Source organism: Gigantopelta aegis, unplaced genomic scaffold (assembly GCF_016097555.1).
Source record: "Gigantopelta aegis isolate Gae_Host unplaced genomic scaffold, Gae_host_genome ctg2195_pilon_pilon:::debris, whole genome shotgun sequence".
Lineage (NCBI taxonomy): Eukaryota > Metazoa > Mollusca > Gastropoda > Neomphalida > Peltospiridae > Gigantopelta > Gigantopelta aegis.
In genome coordinates, this window is record NW_024532866.1 from 39,102 (window position 1) to 50,000 (window position 10,899).

The window sequence follows — 10,899 nt, forward strand, 5'->3', positions numbered from 1 at the left end:
CGCCATGTGACCGTAAATAAAAATGGGATGAGTGCGTCGTTAAATAAAACATTTCTTTCCTTCCTTCCAATAGCCGATAATTAATAAATCAATATGCTCTAGTGGTGTCGTAAAACAAAACAAACTTTAACTTTAACTATGACAGAGCTACATCCCGTCCCGCCATCTGATGGATGTGGGTACTTTTGGGTATGATTCTACCAGATAACTGTTCAAGCACGCTTGATGTGCACACAACTTCTGACTTCACATGATGAGATCTGTCCAAGACAGGACGCCATCTCGTGGACAGGTTTTTATAAAGCTTATCGCCAGTTGGAGTTTCTGAGTGTTTAGTTAGTACTGGATGATGGAAGGTTTATGTTTGTTTTTGTTTCATGACACACCTTGAGCACATTGATTCATTAATCATTGGCTGTTGGATGTCAACCATTAGGTAATTTTGACATACAATCTTAGAAAGGAAACACGCTACATTTTGCCACTAGTACCAAGGGATCTTTTATATGCACCATACCACAGATATGATAGCACATATGACGGCATTTCACATGCCAGTCGTGGTGCATAGGCTGGAACGAAAAATGGTCCTATTGATCCACCTACAGGGATCGATCCTAGACCGACCGCGAATCAGGCGAGCGATTTACTACTGGGCTACGTCCCGCAAATGAAGAAAGGAGCCGAGGCGCAACGCTGTAGGTTCTATTTTGTCAAATCAATTCCTATTGCCGATAATGTTAACGTTTACTAATACAACTGATATAAACAGCGTATCAATACATCATGGCTGTACACCAATAAAATGTGAGGCACTTCACATTTAATATACCTACTAGAAAATGGGGTTGGTGGTCTCACATACCATTTACAGATATCATGAATGGATTTTATTAGCAAACGTCATTTTTGGTTGGGAATACCCACACTGATTTCAACCTGTTGTATATACTACATAACAACTGTAATCGAATGCTGAATTAAATACTATGTGATTATTGCCAATGGATAATAGTATTTGCACAAAATAATCAATGTTACACTTTTACTACCAGTCAGTGCCGCAGCTGGTTTTACTCCGTGCATAGTTCATGGTGCACCTCTAAATTTCACACGGATTGTTTGCTATGTAGTCGAATACCCTATGCTACATTGCGTGTTGTTTTTGTTCATATAAGTACACCATAGCGCGATCGACACGTTCCATCATCCAGTACTAACTAAACAGCACAATGGTCTGCCGCCTGTTTGCCAATCCAGTTTCAGAACAAAAGTCAAAAGCTTTAGTTTGAGTTTAATTCAATATATAAATTATGAAACAATTTCCACAGATCGATATGCTGTTGCAATGTAGTCGCGGGCGCTCAAAAGATCGCTTTGAATTCAAGCGAGCAGATGCCCGACGTGAATGATTTTTACTCTAAATTTTATTTTGATCTATCTGTGATATTTGTATTTTTGCACAGTTCTTTACACTGTGTTTTTATTTGACTCTTGAATTTTTATATTGATGTTGATCATCACTTCATGTTTTGGATTACCATAGTTTGACACCCAATAGTCGATGTATATTTCGTGCTGGGCTGTCGTTAAACATTCATTCAATCATTCATTCATTCATTCATTCAGGTAGCGGGGGCGAGACGTAGTCCAGTGGTAAAGCGTTCACTTGATGCGCGGTAGGTCTAGGATCGATACCCGTCGGTGGACCCATTGGGCTATTTCTCGTTCCAGCCAGTGCTCCACAACAGGCCGTGGTATGTACTATCCTGTCTGTGGTATGGTGCATATAAAAGATCCCTTACTGCTAATCGAAAAGAGTAGCCCATGAAGTGGCGACAGCGGGTTTCCTCTCTCAATATCTGTGTGGTCCTTAACCATATGTCTGACGCCATATAACCGTAAATAAAATGTGTTGAGTGCGTCGTTAAATAAAACATTTCTTTCTTTCATTCAGGTGGCCGATGCAGGGATAAGAATTTACTACACACATTCTCAGCATATTTGTTTTTTGTAAACATAATACAACATAATAGTACTAATATTACTAGTATTGCTATTACACAAAACCAATGTTATTGTTTAATAGGTATATTACAATAATTGGTTTTAATGTAAATTTTATTCACCATCTTTATTTTGTAACAACATGTTACACGATATATTTTATTACGCGTTACCAACACAGATAGTATTGATACCTATAATCAACATATATTGCGTGCAAAATGTTTCTGTCTGGGTTGGTTCAGGTTGCAGGAACAAATTATACCAGATATTCCATATGGCCTCAAATTCTTCACATGAATTTTTATTGTAGTGTGATGTTCTTTCTAGAATATGGTATTTGTGTATAATATGTTTACGTTGCTCGAAAGTTTTTTAAAATAAATTTAGAATGATATATGAACTGTTTTATCAAACTTATAATAATATTTAATTTTGTTTTGTTTTGTTTTTGTTTTTGTTTTTCCGGAATACTAAAAAGAAAATCTTTCGGAGAGAAAAGATCAGAAACACCTGTGGCTATCCTTGTCCATTCGTGCAACCTTTCAAGCATAGTCTGCACCCGAGTACGATAAAATATCAAATGCAAATATGATTCAACTGACTCATTACAGAAGCTACAGTTTGGAGTAGTTATAAGTTTAAAATGAAACAAACTTATTTGTTGGAAGAATTCTTTGAATTAATTGGTAAGAAAAGGAGTTACTAATGTACTTGTTATATATATGTTTTGTTTTTAATAATAGTATGGATATGGTTTGGCCAAAAATGGAAGTTTTCTGAAATAGGTTTTGTAGAAAAGAATGGCCATTTCTCCAGTACAGCTTTTACCCCTTCGATAATGGTGAATGGAGGATGAAACCTACAGAACTCACAAAAAGTGACATACGTGAATAGTTTACCATCTGGGTCAAACATATCATGAACATTTGTAATATCTACTGTGGTCCAATTAATATACATATACTTGTATTATTAATTTTAATTAATGAGTTGTACTAAAGTGGTTTCGAAGCAACATCCTTCTCTTCAAATATTTATAACTATAAGTTTATTTACTAATGAATATTTACATGTGACTTTTTTAATACTTTCAATATTAAATAAACTAATGTAGATATAATATAAAAACTATAATAATTATTAATTTTATAATTATAAAGAAGTAGAGTACAGATATGCACCACTGTGCACATTTATAGTAACAAAGGGCAGAAAAAAAAAATTTGACTTAAAAAAGTAAATTTAGTTAATAATGAATATTTATATGTGACATTTTATAAAATACTTTCAATATTAAATAAACTAATGTACATATAATATAGCAAATATAATATTTTTAATACTATAATTATAAAGAAGTGGAGTACAGGTGTGCATCATTGTGTACATTTATAGTAACAAAGGGCAGACATTTTTGTTTGACTTAAAAAGGTACATTTTATAATTCGGCTTTTTGGTATCTAACATATGGTTACTTCGACATTTGGTCATTAAAGAGAAAGGAAACCCACTGCCTCCACATAGAATACTCCGACCGACGAAGAAGCAAGATATTTTATATATGCAGTCTCCTGTACATTGGACAGCATGTACTACGGTCTTTGAGGTACCAAATAGGGGGGATCTGGTTTGGGACGAGCGAGGGGATGGGGTGGGGGGTGGGAGGTGGGGGGATGAGTCAATTGAAGGCTAAGGCGATTGATTTTGCGACCAGTCGCCCCTCAGGCGAGCGCTCTACCACTAAGCTACATCCCGCCCCTCACAGGAACATTAATACACGTTGAGTCCTCCAACCTATTAGATCCGGGATGGGACTGAAGAATACGAGCTAGCAGAATCCGGAAATATGTACTTCCTAGTAGCAAACTTGTAAAATGTGTCAGTATGATCGGAAGCACTTGTGTATAAGTGCGTTCCGATCTTGCAAAGTACCGAATAGCGCATTTCTGTTAATAATTAAGAAAATAATATTTATATAAGATGAATGAATGAATGAATGAATGAATGAATGTTTAACAACACCCACCACAAAGAGGACTGCCACTCTCAGACTAGTTTACTAAATCAAAACTAGCACCGGACAGATCTTATTGGAATAAATACAGTTCACATATCATAAAAGAGAAAACCCGCAACTGCCACGCAATGGACTACTCTTTCCGATTAGCAGCAAGGTATCTTTTATATGCAAAATCCCAAAGACAGAATAGTATATTCCACGGACTTTGTTATATCAACTGTTGAGCGTATTCTGGAACCAGAAATAGTCCAATGGGCGCACCAATGGGGATCGATCCTACACCGACCGCACATCAGGCGAGTGCTTTACCATTGAGCTACGTTCTGCACCTGTGGATTAGTGGGAAGGACTAAAAAAAACAAAAATCACATAGTTTACATATTCGCACCGCGATAGCTTTATGCCCAGGGCTATTAAACTGAATCCAGCCTAGCTCGTTTAGAATGAATACGTAATTACATTATGTAATTCAGTTCTGATTTAACACGACAGCCTAATATGTAATGCCTTTCTATGGTTATTTTGGGGAGGGACGTAGCCCAGTAGTATAGCGTTCGCTTGATGCGCGGTCGGTCTAGGATCGATCCCCGTCGGTGGACCCATTGGGTTATTTCTCATTCCAGCCAATGCTCCACAACTGGTGTAACAAAGGTCGTGGTATGTACTATCCTTTCTGGGGGATGGTGAATATAAAAATCCCTTGCTGCTAATTAAAACGTGTAGCCCATGAAGTGGCGACAGCGGGTTTCGTCTCTCAATATCTGTGTGGTCCTTAACCATATGTCTGACGCCATATAACCGTAAATAAAATGTGTTGAGTGCGTCGTTAAATAAAACATTTCCTTCCTTCTTCCATCCTTCCTTCCTATGGTTATTTCATATCATGATTAATAATCGGAAAAGAATATTTAAAGAGATCATCAATGCAGTTTAGAGAATCTATAATGCGGGCATCAACGGTATGCACTCATTGCCAATGCAGTGGAGGAATATGCATGTAGTGAAGTTAGGTTCTGACCCATAGTGTTACAATGGTCTTGTTATTGTCTACTGGATTCTGGCCCTGCTATATTCTATTTTGTAGCGAAAGACTTCGTCCATTTAATACCACTATCACTACAAAAATGTTCTCTATGTGAAAAAGTCATGACTTAAATAAATGGACCACTAGAACGTCTTAAATTAACTACGGATGACGAAACTTTGATCAGAAAGCAACAACACCAGAACGTGTTGACACAGTATTAATCAGATGTGCAGCTTGTGCAATGCGTTATGGTCCAAATCTGATGATACAGTACGTTGACTCTTTCTGTATTGAAGACGCTGGACCAACATACGCATACAAACTCAGAAACTATCGCATATTTCAAGTTCTCCAATGCTTGGTCAATCATAATTTCATAATCGAATAAAAATGTACAACCAGAGACAACCATATATGATTGATTCTTCAGAAACACGAAAATATAAGCAACAAATATATTCACCAAGGTAAGCTGACTCCAAAATTATTAAGTCAAAAGTCAGAATGTTTCTAACCATGAGTTGTTTTGATTTAACAGAATTTTAAAACAAACACATGAAAAGGGAGAAGCTGGATATTTTATACACTACACGAAAATCCTATATTGTGACAAATTAAACATTTCATTATTGTGGTTACAATTTCAACCCAATGCTTAACTTAATAATAGCCGCTTAAAGCAAGCACATCGTGTTTCAAAGAATGCCAAAATACTGAGGCATTCCACATTTACTTCTGTTTAAACATATCTAATTCTAATATTCTTTATCTTCAACTATTACTCTTTATTCTCTAGTACTATACTATAAATTCATTTACTTCACTGCGTTGCTCATTCTCACAAGCTTGCCAGTTATTGACAAAACACGATAAAATCAACAGCATAAAATCAACCATGACCCAAGCGCATATGCATTTCTACTACACAGAACACAAAATTAGACTTGGTTAAAGAAAAGCGTGTTCCACTCCAGGTAATATCCTAAACAATATATCAGAATCAACGAATGCTTGATACCAAATATTCTGGATTCAAAATCCTTCAAACTAATAAGTTTTATTAGAACCATGGAATGTTATATATATATATATATATGAACACAAGAAACTGTATAACCCTATATTTTGCGTTTTGGGCACATACGTCATATATGATTATTTTATTCGGCTGGCCGCATGCGCTTTACAGACGCACGCATCGTGCGCATCCAGTCTAGACTTTCTCATGACCGCACGCACGCACCACAACTATTCTATGTGAGCCTTCAGTTGTATGAAATGAAAACAACGTTAAAGTGTGCTAAAGGTAGCCGTACACCAAATAGTTGAGTCAAAGTTGGAGATGCACCGACCTTTTTATCGCACATTAGGGTACTAGGGTAGTCAAAGACGCTACTCGGTATCTTTAAAATGAGCAGCTTACCCCCCCCCCCCCCCCCGATTTTTTCTGATTTACTTTAAGGATGAGGGGTAGATGTATTTACTTCCATGGTGTACAAGTCAATTGATAGTCTGCATGTACGAGGTTTAGCCATATACGTTACTATTGTTGTCTATGGGATTTGATTTGATGATATATACCCTATAGCACATTAGTTTAGTAATCAATGGCTATTAGATGTCAAATATTTGGTCGTTTTGACACAAGGTCAAGGAAAACCTTCTCTTGTTTTCATTTACAAGCAAAAAATACTTTATACGCACTTTCTCACCGACAGGAGGGCAAACACCAAAACCCTTGATATACCAGTCGTGGGGCAGTGGTCAGTTATCATATAATTTAGAACGTCTAACCATTATGTACCCGTTGAAACTGGTCGTTGGAATAACATACCTATAGATGAGAGACTTTGTACACTATGCGACGTAAATGGTATTGGCGATGAGTTTCATTATCTTTTTGTTTGTAATTTTGTTCATGATTTAAGGGTCCAGTATATACATTCATATTACTATAAACGACCAAGTACTTACACATTTAAAGAATTAATGAACAGTAAGCGAATCGGAATATTAAAGAAATTATCGTATTTTATAAATGTAATTATTTGTAACTTTAAACGTCCCTAACCAAACCAAACAACAATATATAATTTATTACGATGACATATTTGGTTATAAGTACTTGGCCACACATGATGTATATCTAGATTATATCTATATTTATATGAACACCAACCTCTGGTATGTGTATAACGATGTTCTTAAATATGTACATGTATCTAATATATTTAGAGTTTTTGTTATATATCTTGTTCTTAAAGAATTTTATTTATTGGTCTTTGTGTATGTTTATTATCAACCATCTTGTCACGTGAATGTTATAAATTGTATATGTATATATTCCTCCTATACCGTTGTGCAACGGCCCGAGTGTAAATAAATGCTTGTCTTGTCTTGTTGAGATGGGAACATTACAATCAGAGAATGGGTCCACTGAAGAAATTCAACCCAAGCACCTCAGGTTAGCGCTATACCGACTAAATTAGATCCCACCCCAAAAATAAAACAAAATTCCTGTTCCTATAAACGCGACCGCCAAACTTTCTAAACAAGTATTAGACATTGCCTCATTTTGGCACAAATGCTCTCCACTGCCCCATTTAACAAACACTAATAGCAGGAATCTTTTTAACTGACAAAAACTATGACATTAGTGTTATTGCATTGGTTTTGTTGGTTTTCTTAGTGTTTAGTGTTTGTCTATGTGTTTGCGTTGTGAGAGTGCGCGCGTGCGTGTGTGTGTGTCTCTGTGTGTCTGTGTGTGTGTCTCTCTCTCTGCACATGAACACAGACCACCATGATTGAAGTATCCGGTTTTATAACTGAATGTGTAAAAGAAGAAAACAAATAGTAACTCAAGAGGGATGGTTACAATTATCACAATCTTCCCATGGATACTATCTGATTTTACCATAATTGCACTTAATAACGATGATTGGTTTTTTGTTTTGTTTTTTTAATCATTTCTATCTCAGCGGCAGTCCTGTAGTGAAATCAAAATCGAGTACCATCCTACAATGGCGCCAGCTTACACATTCAGGGTCATTATCTGCATTGTACATGAACCTACTTCTATTATTATAGGTTATTACACCAAATTATTATATATAATTTTGTTTATGCTAATTATATAATATTCTAATATTCGAATTCTAATCAAACAGATTGTTTTCGAACTGACAACGAGTACCCTGTGTGAATATATCACGGTGATTGTTTTTTATCCTACTTGAATATTCAACCACCAGCAGTAAGGCCTGACATTGTTTATCCCACTCGAATATTCAACCACCCGCAGTAGGGCCTGACATTGTTTATCCCACTCGAATATTCAACCACCAGCAGTAAGGCCTGACATTGTTTATCCCACTTGAATATTCAACCACCAGTAGTAAGGCCTGACATTGATTATCCCACTTGAATATTCAACCACAAGCAGTAACCCCTGACATTTTTCATCCCACTTGAATATTCAACAACCAACAGTGAGGCCTAACATGTTTTGTTATTCCACTTGAATATTCAACCACCAGCAGTAACCCCTGACATTTTTTTTTATCCCACTTGCATATGCAATGACCAACAGTGAAGACTAACATTTTTTTTATGCCACTTGAATATTGAACGACCAACAATGAGGACTAACATTTTTCTTCTTATCCCACTTGAATAGTCAACCTCCAGCAGTGAGGCCTAACACTGTTTATCCCACTTGAATATTCAACCACCAGCAGTGAGGCCTAACATTGATAATATCCCACTTGAATATTCAACAACCAGCAGTAAAGTCTAACATTGTTTATCCCACTTGAATATTCAACCACCAGTAGTAAGACCTAACATTGTTTATCCCACTTGAATATTCAACCACGTGCAGTGAGGCCTGACATTGTTTATCCCACTTGATTATTCAACCACCAGCAGTAAGGCCTGGCATTGTTTATCCCACTTGAACATTCAACCACGTGCAGTAAGGCCTGACAATGTATTTCCGGGAACACACTCCCACCTAGAGAAAAGGGCCGAACCAAATTTGTAAAAAAAATAAAACAATTACCCCCCCCCCCCCCCACACACACACACACACACACACACGCGCAAATTGATATATAGGTGAAAGATTACATACTAAGTATTTTATCTAGACCCGTAGAGGTGAATGCAGTAAATTAATTAATTAATTAATTAACAAGAAACAAACAAACCAAAAGTCCACCAATATACCCTACCTAATTTATTTTTAGGACGATAAAACTATTACTACATTCATAATTCGTCTCTGCAAAAAAGGAGAGTCATAAGGACGTTTTGACAAAGTCTTCACGGCTATTATTAGCACTGTCACGTGCTTTGTCTACTGGAAGACTGCCACTCCCAGGACAACCATTCTCCCTAACATGTCTGCAGCAGGACTGCCATTCTGAAAACGGGTTCAAATTATTTATGTTAAAGTTTGTTTTGTTTAACGAAACCACTAGAACACATTGATGTATTAAAATCATCTGCTATTGGATTGCAAACATTTGATAATTTTCGACTCGTTATACTCGTGATGTTAGAGGAAACCCGCTACTTTTTTTCCATTAGCAGTAAGGAATCTTCTACATGTATTTTCCCACAAACAGGACAGAACATACCACGGTCATTGATATATAAAAAGAATAAGAGAACGGGTTCACTGGGGTGGTTCGATCCTACGACGCAAGTACCTCAGACGAGCGCTCTACTGACTGAGCTAGATCCCGTTTCCGGTTCAACAAGTTTAAACTTGCTCCGTGGATATATTTATAGACAGCTGTGGTGGCATGTGCTCGTGAATCACTGTCAAACAGCGATGTTATCAGGTGAAAGATGAGCATATCCCGCTCAATCCATTATACACGTCAGGGGCACAACCTACAAGTTAGTTGTTTTTCATTTTAACGATAAAATAATATGTACAATGTTCTCCCCCACCCTTACCTCCCCCCCCCCAAAAAAAAAGGAAAACCAACAAAAAACAACAAAGAAGAAAAAATAGCAACAAACAAAAAAAAAACGAAAAAAAACCGCACCCCCCCCAAAAAAAAAAAAAAAAAACCCCAAAACCCCCCAAAAAAACCCCAAACAAACTAAAACAACAAAAAACAAAAAACAAAAACAAAACAAAACAATACAAAATTAAAAATATTAATAATAATAAAATAAAACCAACAAACGAAGACAGAGTTGACGAAATTATACGTCGGCTTTAGTGAAACATTTCTTTTTTAACCCCTGCGCGTGCTGTAACCTCATCGTGGTGCAGGGGTGTAACATTCTCTTTGAGAATGGCCAATACAGCACAAATTGAAGTTTAGAGTAAAATTCGGTGTCCGTAAAATTCTGTGATATTTGTATTTGTATTTTTGGCACAGTTCTTTACACTGTTTTTGTTTAAACCTTGAATTTTTATATTGATGTTGATCATCACTTTATTTGTTTGCATTACCATAGTTTGACACCCAATAGCCGATGTATTTTTCGTGCTGGGGTGTCGTTAAACATTCATTCATTCATTCATTCTTTTTTAAAGTTTAATAATGATTAATCTAGTTCCTAAAGAAAGTGAAAACACATAGAATTTTAAATTAAATATGCACCGAGCTCTATGAACATTCATGCAACCATAAACCAAGTTTTGTTAGAAAATCTCGAGCTATTTGCTGCGGTCTCTTCAACTTGAAGATAAAGAATTTAAGACGTGTTTGTGTGAGTGCGCGCAATATACACGTACACACACACGCCATGGGCGTACATAGGATTTTGAAAAGGGGGGTTCCAATACATAGGATTTTGAAAAGGGGGGTTCCAAAATAGA